General features: G+C 39.4%; 1 protein-coding gene across 1 annotated transcript in view; it reads left to right on the forward strand.

Annotated features, from left to right (window-relative positions):
- Positions 1–12,929, forward strand: part of PHF3 (PHD finger protein 3) — a 207,395-nt gene extending 194,466 nt beyond the window's left edge. The window contains exon 16 of the mRNA XM_070795664.1: positions 4,134–12,929. The gene's annotated coding sequence lies outside the window, so the exon portion shown is untranslated. The remainder of the gene's footprint in view (positions 1–4,133) is intronic.
- Positions 12,930–13,213: the final 284 nt, after the last annotated feature.

Genomic DNA, 13,213 nt, shown 5'->3' on the forward strand with positions numbered 1-13,213 from the left:
GAGGCTTTTATTTCTGCTTGTTTCGTATAACTAGTCAAGTGTAGGGATTGGTGTGGAATCAGCTGAACACTTAATTTTGATATTTTATTAAAATTTTATCAGTTTATTCCTTGGGATGTGTGTGCTAGGATAAATATACTTTTTCTCCAAACTCATTGGATTCTGAATTAGGATTTTGAGACATATCACTATTTCTATCTACCTATCTATCCATCTATATACATACACACATATACTATATATATATATATATATATATATATATATATAGTGATGCATCATTAAATATGGTGAAAAAATCTATTTCTGCTTTATTGACTATGCCAAAGCTTTTGACTGTGTGGATCACAATAAACTGTGGGAAATTCTGAAACAGATGGGAATACCAGACCACCTGACCTGCCTCTTGAGAAAGCTATATGCAAGTCAGGAAGCAACAGTTAGAACTGGACATGAAACAAATAGGAAATTTGTTCCAAATAGGAAAAGGAGTATGTCAAGGCTGTATATTGCCACCCTGCTTATTTAACTTACATGCAGAGTACATCATGAGAAACACTGGGCTGGAAGAAGCACAAGCTGGAATCAAGATTGCTGGGAGAAATATCAATAACCTTAGATATGCAGATGACACCACCCTTATGGTAGAAAGTGAAGAACTAAAGAGCCTCTTGATGAAAGTGAAAGAGGAGAGTGAAAAAGTTGGCTTAAAACTCAACATTCAGAAAACTAAGATCATGGCATCTGGTCCCATCACTTCATGGGAAATAGATGGGGAAACAGTGGAAACAGTGTCTGACTTTATTTTTCTGGGCTCCAGAATCGCTGCAGATGGTGACTGCAGTCATGAAATTAAAAGATGCTTACTCCTTGGAAGGAAAGTTATGACCAACCTAGATAGCATATTCAAAAGCAGAGACATTACTTTGTCAGTTAAGGTCCATCTAGTCAAGGCTATGGTTTTTCATGTGGTCATGTATGGATGTAAGAGTTGGACTATAAAGAAAGCTGAGTGCCAAAGTATTGATGCTTTTGAACTGTGGTATTGGAGAAGACTCTTGAATGTCCCTTGGACTGCAAGGAGATCCAACCAGTTCATCCTAAAGGAGATCAGTCCTGGGTGTTCATTAGAAGGACTGATGTTGAAGCTGAAACTCCAATACTTTGGCCACCTGATGCAAAGAGCTGACTCATTTGAAAAGACCCTGATGCTGGGAAAGATTGAGGGCAGGAGGAGAAGGGGATGACAGAGGATAAGATGGTTGGATGGCATCACCGGCTCCATGGACATGGGTTTGGGTGGACTCCAGGAATTGATGGTGGACAGGGAGGCCTGGCATGCTGCAGTTCATGGGGTCACAAAGAGCCGGACATGACTGAGCTACTGAACTGAACTGAATGAAGTAATTTGTGGCTTCCATTTCAAAGGTAATAAGACTTCCCATCAGGGATTTCAATGGTTCTGTAGGAAAGATGGTTGAAGGAAATGAAATAAGATTGGCTGGAATTGAGCCAAAATAAAAATACTGAGAGAGTTTTCATGTTGGCATTAAAAACAGTTAAAATAGAATTCAGTTAAATTTAATACTAAAATACAGTAATGTCTTTCTCTTATAACATTTCTTCCTATTACAACTAAGTCTGCTAAAGGTTTTAGTATAGTCAGGATAGATCAACAAATATATCTCTAGTTCACTGTCTGACCCCGAATATGATATTGGTGACGTGGGATAAGAAAATACCATCCTTACCCTCAAGTGTGTGGCCACTTAGCTTACTTAACAGAACAGACTGAGGCTTGGCTAATGATAGAAATCCACCTGGCAGGTGACAAGCAAAGGTCATTTCTGGTGGAAAGAATAGCATATTCTAAGACAGGGAGACCAAACAACACGACATATTCAGAGAACACATGGAGTTTGCAAGGTTTAGAATGAAGTATGAAAAGGAAAACTGGAAACAAATAAAATGAGATAGTTAGTGGTCAAATTATGAAGTGTTTGATATTTTCCTCATAATTTTTGCATAAGTTAAGCAATGATCAAATTGCCTTTTACAAATATCACTACAGTGATGAAATGTGAAAGCTGGGTTAAATGAAGGGAGAGGGAGGAGCGGCCTTCAGTCAAGAGTGATAATGAGGACTTTGAGGACCTCAGGAATTCTAACAATGAGTTGAGCTTACACTGAATTGTAACTGTAAGCAATTTGTGAGTGACTCATTGAAAAACATAATGGTGTGATATTGATATAAACAATAAAAGAAATATGTTATCAATGATAGTGCTAAAAAGAAGCAGGCAAGATAGTGAAGGTGGAGGTTAGCTGTGCTTACAGGGATGGGTTTGTCATGCTCTCAGAGCCTCTTGATCTGAAACCATGCTGACAAATGACAGGTCTACATCACGTGACCTGTGATCTCATACTGTGGCTAAGCCTGACTGAGAAGGACTTGGTATGGAGAATAGAATGTAAATATCTTATTAATAATATTTTATATTCATTAAAGGGAGCTTCCCTGATAGCTCAGTTGGTAAAGAATCCACCTGCAATGCAGGAGACCCCAGTTTGATTCCTGAGTCAGGAAGACCTGCTGGAGAAGGGATAGGCTACCCACTCCAGTGTTCTTGGGCTTCCCTTGTGACTCAGCTGGTAAAGAATCCACCTGCAATGTGGGAGACCTGGGTTCGATCCCTGGTTTGGGAAGATACCCTGGAGAAGGGCAAGGCTACCCACTCCAGTATTCTGGCCTGACGAATTCCATGGAACTGTATAGTTCATGGGGTCACAAAGAGTCAGACATGATTGAGTGACTTTCACTTTCATATTCATTAAATATTAGGTTAAATAAAATATATTATTAAAATAAATTTCCCTGTTTCTTTTTACTTTTAAAAATGTGCCTGTGCTACACTTAGTCACTCAGTCATGTCCAACTCTTTGAAACTCTGTGGACTGTAGCCTGCCAGGCTCCTCTGTCCATGGGGATTCTGCAGGCAAGAATACTGGGTTGCCATGCCCTCCTCCAGGGGATCTTCCCAACCCAGGGATTGAACACAGGTCTCCAAAATTTGCAGGCAGATTCTTTACCATCTGAGCCATGAGGGAAGCCCAAAAATGTGCCTACTAGAAAATACAGTTTCACAGGCAGCTCACCTCCTATCTGCTGAGCAGAGCCGTAGGGAGAACTGCATATCTCCTGACAGGTAAGTTCTTTCTCTAAACCCTTTGCTGTAACTTCCTTCGAGGGACTTTTTCTTTTGGTAACTTTGAAGCTGTGAAAGAAACATCTCTTCAAGAGCAATAGGAATAGAAGGGGTCAAAGAATGTCTGGACTGCGCTCAGAGGGCCCTGTGTCCTCACCCACACTGTTTCCATCCTGCTGGATCAGGTAGGAGGACACAGAGGGGCTCACATAGAGGCCTTTCATTCTCATGAGTGATTCTTTCTAGTTCTTTAAAGTAAGCTGTTTATGATCTTTAACCAGCAACATCGGGTGAAATTGGTGGCTCTGTTAAATAGATTCCCAGATCAGACTCTGGGGCCACCAGTCCTCATTAAATCAGGTGAATGAACAGACTGTGAAGAGACTATTTTAGGGTTATTAAGTGCATTTTTTTCTTTTGTAATCCTAGTTGTCTCATGGCTTCCACATGTGAAATTATGCATTTTTCTTTAGTTCTATTAAAGTGACAGCAGTGGATTGGGAATGAGGAAGCAAGGAACTGACATTTGAACTAAACTTATTTAGTGTGTGGAAGAAATGAGGGAACATCTCAGGCACTCAAAGAACCTAATATATCTCATCATTTTCTAGGATCGTTAAAAATTCTAGAAACCCTCATGAAAGGAGTGTCACAATCTTTACTATAATACATGCTATGCTGTGACTTTACTATAATACATCCTATGCTATAGCATCTCTGCACAGCATGTTTTAGTATGCTTACAGAACATATTTTAGCAAAATACATCAAAAAAAGGGTATAAACTTCTGTCTTCTAGAAAATTTACTTAGGCAAATTTTTCTCATTCCCAATAAAGGCAGAGAAATAATCATTATTGTTTTAAATGTTACTATTATATATATATATATATATGTATTTTTTTTTCCTTTCAAAAACCTTCTGTAGTTAGTCCCTTTCCTTCTCCATCTGAATTGCTGAAGCTTTATGCACAGGAGTGACCAAGATGAGCTGGTGGGATGAAAGGAAGGAGACATGTCTCAAGCCCAGAAGGCAGATCCATCTTCCTTTCCTGGCTGCCATGAGATCCAGGCTGTCAGCAGAGTGATAGAGCCTCAGCTCAGCCTGGATTCTGGATTTCCTCACTTGTGTGAACTCAGGCAAGTTAACGTCTCTTCTAATTTCTTCATATGTAAAATGAGGATAGTAAGTACCTAAACATTTTGTAAAGGGTGAGAAAAGCATGTGGCCGCAGGAAACACATCTAAACAAAGCATGTATCACAAGTGGGCAGAGCTTTGCACCAGCCCTGCAGCCCTACTCTGTTTTCCCAGTCTCGAAGGTGACTAGTGGAGAAGGCAATGGCACCCTACTCCAGTACTCTTGCCTGGAAAATCCCATGGACGGAAGACCCTGGTGGGCCGCAGTCCATGGGGTTGCTAAGAGTCAGACATGACTGAGCGACTTCACTTTCACTTCTCACTTTTATGCACTGGAGAAAGAAATGGCAACCCACTCCAGTGTTCTTGCCTGGAGAATCCCAGGGATGGGGGAGCCTGGTGGGCTGCCATCTATGGGGTCGCACAGAGTCAGACACAACTGAAGCGACTTAGCAGCAGCAGCAGCAAGGTGACTTGTTTATGCCTTTTCTTTTCTCCTCTAACATCTGATATTCATCTCTCTCTCAGTTAACGATGTTGCTTCTTGTTTCACTGAGAAAAATAAGTCCTAAGAACAGAGAATTACCCATCCTTTCATCACGGAACCTTCCTGCCCTCCACACTCTCATTTGATTTGCCTGTTCTCTTTCTCCTCTGGTTACCAGGCTAATTCTATCTTGGTGTTGGAACCACCACTCCCTGAGACAAGGACATCACTCCAGCAATTCTTTACTATCTCCTGGGGGACACTAAATTCTTCTTTTTTATGGAATCATTCCCTTCAACATCAGACATGCTCACATGTCTCCAGCTGAGGCACTGCTTTCCTCAACCCCATGTTCTTTTCAGCTGCCCCCGTCTCTGTTCCTCTCTGCTCATGGCAAGACTTTTCTAAATAGTATCTGTATGATTCTTTGAACTTTATACCACCCATTCATTCTATATTTCATTCCAGCCAGATTATCTTTTCTATCTTTCCTTTGAAACCTCTTCTTCTCTTAGGTTGCCTGTGACCACCATCTTTCTAATTTCAATTTAAATTATTTGTTTCTGTCTTATCCTATGCCTCAAAGGCAGTTTACATAGTTGGTAATTTCTTTTCTGTTGAAATGCCTGCTTTGCCTGAGTTCCTCTGATGTTCTTTCCACCACGAACTGCTCCTCCTTGTCCCCCCACAGCCTCCATCCTCTCTGATGACTCCTAAGTCAAGGTTTCCATTTTTGTCTTTTTCCCAGAGCTCCAGATTCATATATCCAACTACCTACTAGATATCTGTTATACATTTTCATGTCCAACAAGAATCTCAAGTTGAACATATACAAGGCAGAACTCTTTATTCTCATGCTTTTATAACCCATCCCTACCAATCAGATCTCTTCCCCAGTCTTTTCTTCCCTGTCTTTGTTCAGAAAAAAAAAAAAAACACTAGTCATCATTCTTAAATTGTTTCTTTTTCTGCCACCTCAATCAGTCAACTGGGAAGTCTTGTCAGCTTCATCTTCAAAATGTATCCTGAACCTCACTGCTTCTCACCACCCATTAATGCCATCATAGTTCAGTGTATTGTTCTCTCAAGCTTGGACAACTGTATTTCTGTGTTTGCTTACCTAGTCTCCTTTGCCACCTTTGTCCCCTTATAGACTATTTTCTATATCCAGCTGGTACAACCATTTAGATATTAGTTACATATTAAAAGTCCTCCAAATAAATAAATAAATAAATAAATAAAAGCCGGCCAGTGTTTTCACTTGAATTAAATAAAGTTCCTTAGCATAGTCTAAAGCCCCTACTCTCCAAATTTATTTTATATCCATTTGTTCTGGCTCACTCTGCTCCAACCGTGCTAACTTCTTTGTGTTTCTCAAACTAAATGCACTCAGAATTCTGCTCCTCTGGTTTTCAATACCTAAAGCATAAGCTCCCCGGTGGGTGCATGGCCACTCCCTCACTTCTTTCAAGATTCTGCTCAATGGGCCCCTCTTCAGGGGCTTTTCCTGACCACCCTGATCTCTTCCTGTCCCTCTCACTTTCTTTTTAATTATTTATTTATTTTATTTGTTAACTTTACAATATTGTATTGGTTTTGCCATATATGAACATGAATCCACCACAGGTATACATGTGTTCCCCATCCTGAAGCCTCCTCCCTCCTCCCTCCCCATACCATCCCTCTGGGTCATCCCAGTGCACCAGCCCCAAGCATCCAGTATCGTGCATCGAACCTGGACTGGCGACTTGTTTCATATATGATATTATACATGTTTCAATGCCATTCTCCCAAATCATCCCACCCTCTCCCTCTCCCACAGAGTCCAAGACTGTTCTATACATCAGTGTCTCTTTTGCTGTCTTGTATACAGAGTGAAGTAAGCCAGAAAGAAAAACACCAATACAGTATACTAACGCATATATATGGAATTTAGAAAGATGGTAACAATATCCCTCTCACTTTCTATTTGCTTAACCTGTTTTGCTTACTTCAGCCTAATTACATTATATGCTATTTATTTGTTTACTTTAAATTGTCTCCCTCCCCAACTAGGTGTAGGCTCCATCAGGACAAAGAGCTTGCCTGTCTCTTGTGGACTCTAGGATGTGTGACAGTGCCTGGCTTAGGTGAGTCCAGAATACATATTATCAAACGATAGAATGGGCTCACATAAAGGGCTTAACATAGTGTTGAAAACATAGTGAGTGATATTTATGTGTGTTTGTATGCACTTAGTTGCTTAGTCATGTCTGATTCTTTGTGATCTTATGCACAGTAGCCTGCCAGGCTCCGCTGTCCATGAGAATCTCTGGGAAAGAATACTGGAGTGGATTGCCATTCCCTTCTCCAGGGGATCTTCCCAACCCAGGGACTGAACCCAGGTCTCCTGCTCTGCAGGCAAAATCTTTACCTTCTGAGCCACCAAACAAGCCCAGGGATACATATACCTATATGTTGTTGCTCTGATGTTATTATTTATATAGTATCTTAACTGTTCTGTTCTAAAGTGATGAAGGGAAAAATTGGTGCTCTTGGATGAGTTTGAAAATAGAATTTCTGTACAACCACCAATGCTAATCATTGGTTATTTATTTTTTTGCATGTTTCTAGTCATCTGCCATTAAAGAATTTCTGGATTTTTGCAAAAACATTAGAATTTTGACTCTTTGAATATAGGCAAAAATTGACATAATATATTGTACATTGATACTGAATCAAGACAGAGGACCCTAACTTGACAAGTCAGTTGTTTTTCATAACTAAGTTATATAAATATAACTATAATTTCATGAGTTTTTATCTTACAAACATTGTTTTCTGTTTGATATTTGATAGTAATATCTTTTGTAACCTATAAGCTAAAATAATAAATATTTTTCTTTGAGCAATAGTTGATAGTTTTTGACGATTTTTTTTTTTTTTTGGCTTTTACATGACAAATATATGTATGATTCCCTCACAATGTTGCTTAAATTTTTATAATATAGACTTGAAAAAATTTCTTAAATTCATTAAGGAAGAATTCTTGAAAATGAACAGTATTTTCAGAATAGAGTCTCTTGTCTAAATCTAGTTCTTCAAATAAAACTCATCGTTCTGTTCTTATACAAATACCAACAACTGTGGTTGATTTTTACTTGGATTCTCTATTTTATATAAGCTGCAGAGTGAACACTAGGCAGCACTGACCTAGTGAAAATCCAATTCAGTTGTTCCTTTTCTATTGTATATTGTAATAAAGCAACAGATGGTAGATGGATTTTCCCCTGGAAACTGATTTAGAAAGACTCCAGTATGCTAGTCTTGCAAGTGTGGTGTTCAGTAGCATACGGTACCTTGAAATAGATATTTAACTTTGCCAGGAAAATCAATACATACTTAGGCAGATGGATGTTTCCCTAGTGGCTCAGATGGTAAAGAGTCTGCCTGCAATGTAGGAGACCTGGGTTCTATCCCTGGCTTGGGAAGATCCCCTGGAGAAGGAACTGGCAAGCCACTCTAGTATTCTTGGTTGGAAAATTCCGTGGTGGAGGAGCCTGGCCAGCTACAGTCCATGGGGTCGCAAATGGATATATTTGGAAAAATACAGGACCGATGCTTGCCTCTCCAGGTTTCTTTGGTAAATTTGAGTATAAGCACCTTTCTTCTTTTTATTTTTAACTTCTTAATGTTGTTGTTTAGTGGCTAAGTTGTGTCTGACTTTTGCAACCCCATGGACGGTAGCCTGCCAGGCTCCTCTGTCCATGGGATTTTCCAGGCAAGAACACTGGAGTGTGTTGCCATTTCCTTCTCCATGGAGTCCTCCTGACCCAGGGATCAAACCTGTGTCTCCTGCTTTGGCAGATGGATTCTTTATCACTGAGCCACCAGAGAAGCCCTGTCAATTCCTGCTCATACTAACTCTTACCACTCTCACTTCCTTATCTAAAGAAGAGAAAGTTAAGAACAAAGAGTTTACATTGAAATCAGAAAACTGATGAAAATGTAAAGCCTCATAGTTCTAACCAGGAAAAGAAACGGTAAATGATTAGAAGTCTGAGCAGCACATTATTTTAAGATGTTCAATTCTTAGAAATTAGTGCCACCTTCTGGCTTCTCAAAGTACTGCTTAAAGTCTCAACCAGGTTTTGGTAGGACTTTTACAGTACTATGAAATACCAAAAAAGAAAAAGAAGGACGAATCAAGATGTTGGAATAGGTGGACATGTAGCTCTGCTTCCCCAGCAAACATCAAAATGCGGGACAATTCTCACAGAAAACTAACTGGAAACTGACAGAACTCCTATACAACCAAAGCTGCAAGAAAGAGCTCCACTTAATTGAGTAGGACGGAAAAAAAGGATTTGCGTTGGTATTTGTGCTCCTGGGAAGGATCTGGAAAAAAAAAAAAAAAAAGGAAAGAAAGAAAGAAAGTCCACACATACAAACCCCTGCCCTGGGAGAGAGAAGATCAAGTCATTCTGGGTGTCTCAGTCTTGAGTTTCTGTGCAGAGGACATGAGACCCCGTGTCTGCTGGGAAGTCCTCTGAGAAAGAGAAGGGTTGGAGAAGCCTAGATTTGACTTTACTCAGTAGGAGTGTCTGTGCTGATATGCTAACCATCAGAGCACTGCTGCCTGCTGCCTCATTTTCCAATCCAAAAGGGCTTTACCCTCTGAGCCACCAGGCAAGCCGAGGGATACACCACAGCCTGGCGCAAGATCGGGGCAAAGACTTAGACTGACTACACAGAGTTAGATGAGGGGTGCCTGGGGTGTGAGCCAGTGGCAGCCATTTTCTGCTGTTCAGATGTGCTCAGTTGTTTGTCTCCCAGAAAGAGCACCCAGGTCTGCCCACTCCACTTGGCACCTTAGTGCTGGATCTGGGGTTGAAAGGTCCTGGAGAAGTCAACCTCAAGGCAGTCTAGATCCTAGGCAGCAACACAGCCACTTTAATTGCTATAGCAACAACACACTGACCTCCAACTTATTGAACTTGAAGGCTTATTGAACTTGGCCTTTAGGGCTTATACTGCAGCTGAGGAGAAGACACAGACCCTGACACAGACACAGACCCTGACACAGACCCTGACAAGGTGGTAACAATTATAAAGCAGAAAGGAAGCCCTGCCTCATATCCTCTTACACAGCCTTTAAGTTCCCCAACACAGAGCTAGCTCTCAAGATGGTGGGGGAATAAGACAGGGAGACAACCTTCTCCCATACAAATAAAAATTCATATGCATGTAGAACAACTCCCACCGAACACTTTCTGAATGCTGGCAGAAGAACGCACTTCCAAAAAGCAAGCCCACCTCCTAAGAATGAGTGTGAGGGTCTCTTTGGGTGTTCTTAGCTGTTGAGTGTTGTTTCACCATTAGTCCTGGGATTTTGTCTTCTGTGGTGTGTGAGCTGTGAAGTCTTGGTGCTTCAGTAGGAGGTTGGGCCTGAACCCCCAAGACTGGAGACCTGAATCCAGGATTTTGGACCACTAGAGAACTCTCAATCCTATAGAACATAAATAGGTAAGAGCTCTCACAAAGGCTTCCATCTCAACATTAAGACCAAGCCCTACCCAAAGGCCAGCAAGCTCCAGTGCTGGAAGCTTCATACCCAAACTTTAGCAAAACAGGAATACAACCCTGCTTATTAGCAGAAAGGTTACCCAAAGTCATATCAAGCACATAGGCACCCAAACACACTACTGGGCATGATACTGCCCTTCAAGAGATAAGATCCAGCCCCATTCACCAGAACACACTCATAAGTCTCCCCAACTAGGAAATCTTCACAAGTCATTGGTCCAACCCACCCATGGGGAGCAGACTACACAATGAAGAGCATCTATGAATTTTCAGCCTGCAGAAAGGAGATACCAAACACAGTAAATTAAATAATATGAAAAGACAGAGAGACATCCAGCAGAAAAAATATGGTAAAAACTGACAAGACCAAACAAATGAAGAAATAAGCAGTCTACTTAAAACAGAATTCAGAGTAATGATAGTAAACATGATCTAAAATCTAGAAAAGGAGGGACAGATAGACTGGAGGCACGGATTGAGAATATACAAGAAATATTTAGCAAGGGCATAGAAGAATTAAAAAACAGACAACAGTGAACAATACAATAACTGAGATTAATAATACTTTAGAGGGAACCAACGGCAGAATAAATGAGGAAGAAGAATGCAGAAGTGTGCTGGAAAATAGAATGGTGGAAAAACTGAAGCAGAGGAAAATAAAGAAAAAAGAATAAAAGGAAATAAGGACTTCTGGGATAACATTAAGTGCACCAACATATGAATTATAGGGACCCCAGAAGAAGAGGAGAAAAAGAAATGGAAAATACTTGAGAGGATTATAGTAAAAAACCTTTCACATAGGAAAGGAAATAGTCACCCAAGTCCAAGAAGCACAGAGAGTCCCGTACAGGATAAACCCAAGGAAAAACATACCAAGACACATATAAATCAAACTAACAAAACCACAAAGAACAAATATTAAAAGCAGCAAGGGAAAAGCAACAAATAATGTAAAGGGATTCCCCATAAGGCTAACAGCTGATCTTTCAACAGAAATTCTGCTGGCCAGAAGGGAGTGGCTGTATATACTTTAAGTGATGAAAGTGAAAAAGCTACAGCAAAATTTGCTCTATGAAGCAAAGATCTCATTCAGATTCTAAGGAGAAATAAAAAGCTTTACAGATAAGCAAAAGTTAAGAGAATTCACCACCAAACCAGCTCTATAATGGTAAAGGAATATCTCTAGACAGTAAACAGAAGAGAAAGAAAAGACATACAAAATCAAACTCAAATTAATAAAGTAAATGGATCAGACATATCAATAATTACCTCAAATATAAACGGATTAAATGTTCCAAGCAAAAGACACAGTTTGGCTTAATGGAAACAAAAACAAGACCTCTATATATGCTGTCTACAAGTGACTCACTTCAGACCTAGGGACACATACAGATTGAAAGTGAAGCCTGAAAAAAGATATACCATACAAATGGAAAAAAAAAAAAAAGCAGGAGTAGCAATACTCATATGAGATAAAAGAGACTTTAAAATCAAGACTATTATAAGAGACAATGAAGGATACTGCATAATGATCAAGGGATCAATCCAAGAAGAAGATATAACAATTATAAATATATATGCACCCAACATAGGAGCACCTCAATACATAAGGCAAATGCTAAAACTATTAAAAGGGAAATTGACAGTAACATAATAATAGTGGGGGGTTTAATACCCCACTCACACCAATGGAGAGATAATTCAGACAGAAAATTAAGGAAATACAAACTTTAAATGATACATTGGACCAGTTGTACCTAATTGATATCTACTGGGCATTTCATCCAAAAAAAGTTGATTACACTTTTTTCTCTCATACACATGGAAAATTCTCCAGGATAGACCACATCTTGGGTCACAAATCAAGCCTTAGTAAATTAAACAATGATTGAAATCATTTCAAGTATCGTTTCCAACTACAATGTTATAAGATTATATATCAACTACAAGGGAAAACTATAAAAAAAAAAAAGCACACTATGGATGTTAAATAATACACTGTTGAATAACCAAGAGGGCACTGCAGAAATCGAAGAAGAAATAAAAAAATCCCAAGAGGCAAATGACAATGAAAACACAACTCAAAACTTATGGGATTCAGTAAAAGCAGTGCTAAGAGGAAAGTTTATAGCTATACAAACCTACCTGAAGAAACGAGAGAACCATCTAGCAACCTAACCTTATACCTAAGGCAACTAGAAAGATAAGAATAAAAAACTTCAAAGATAGTTTGCATTACCATATGTAAAATATATGGTCAAAGGGAATTTGCTGTATGTTTCAGGAAACTCAAACAGGGGCTCTGTATCAACCTAGAGGGGTGGGCTGAGGAGGGAGATGGGAGGAAGGTTCAAAAGGGAGGGGATATACGTACACCTATGGCTGATTGTTGTTGAGGTTTGATAGAAAACAGCATAATTCTGTAAAGCAATTATCCTTCAATTAAAAAATAAATTAATTAAAAAACTTCAAATATAGTAGAAAGAAGTAAATTGTAAAGATCAGAGCAGAAATAACTGGAAAAGAAATGAAGGAACAATAGCAAAGATCAATAAAATTAAAAGCTGGTTCTTTGAGAAGATAAACATAATTGACAAACTAATAGCAGACTCATCAAGAAAAAAATTAAGAAGACTCAATAAGATTAGAAATGGAAAAGTTACAACAGACAACACAGAAATACAAAGTATCATAAGAGATTACTATGAGCAACTATATGCCAATAAAATGAACACCTCAAAGAAATGGACAAATTCTTAGAAGAGTATAAACTTCCAAAACTGAACCAAGAAAAAATAGAAAATGTGAACAGACCA

The sequence above is a fragment of the Bos indicus genome, chromosome 9, assembly GCF_029378745.1.
Source record: "Bos indicus isolate NIAB-ARS_2022 breed Sahiwal x Tharparkar chromosome 9, NIAB-ARS_B.indTharparkar_mat_pri_1.0, whole genome shotgun sequence".
Classification (NCBI taxonomy): domain Eukaryota; kingdom Metazoa; phylum Chordata; class Mammalia; order Artiodactyla; family Bovidae; genus Bos; species Bos indicus.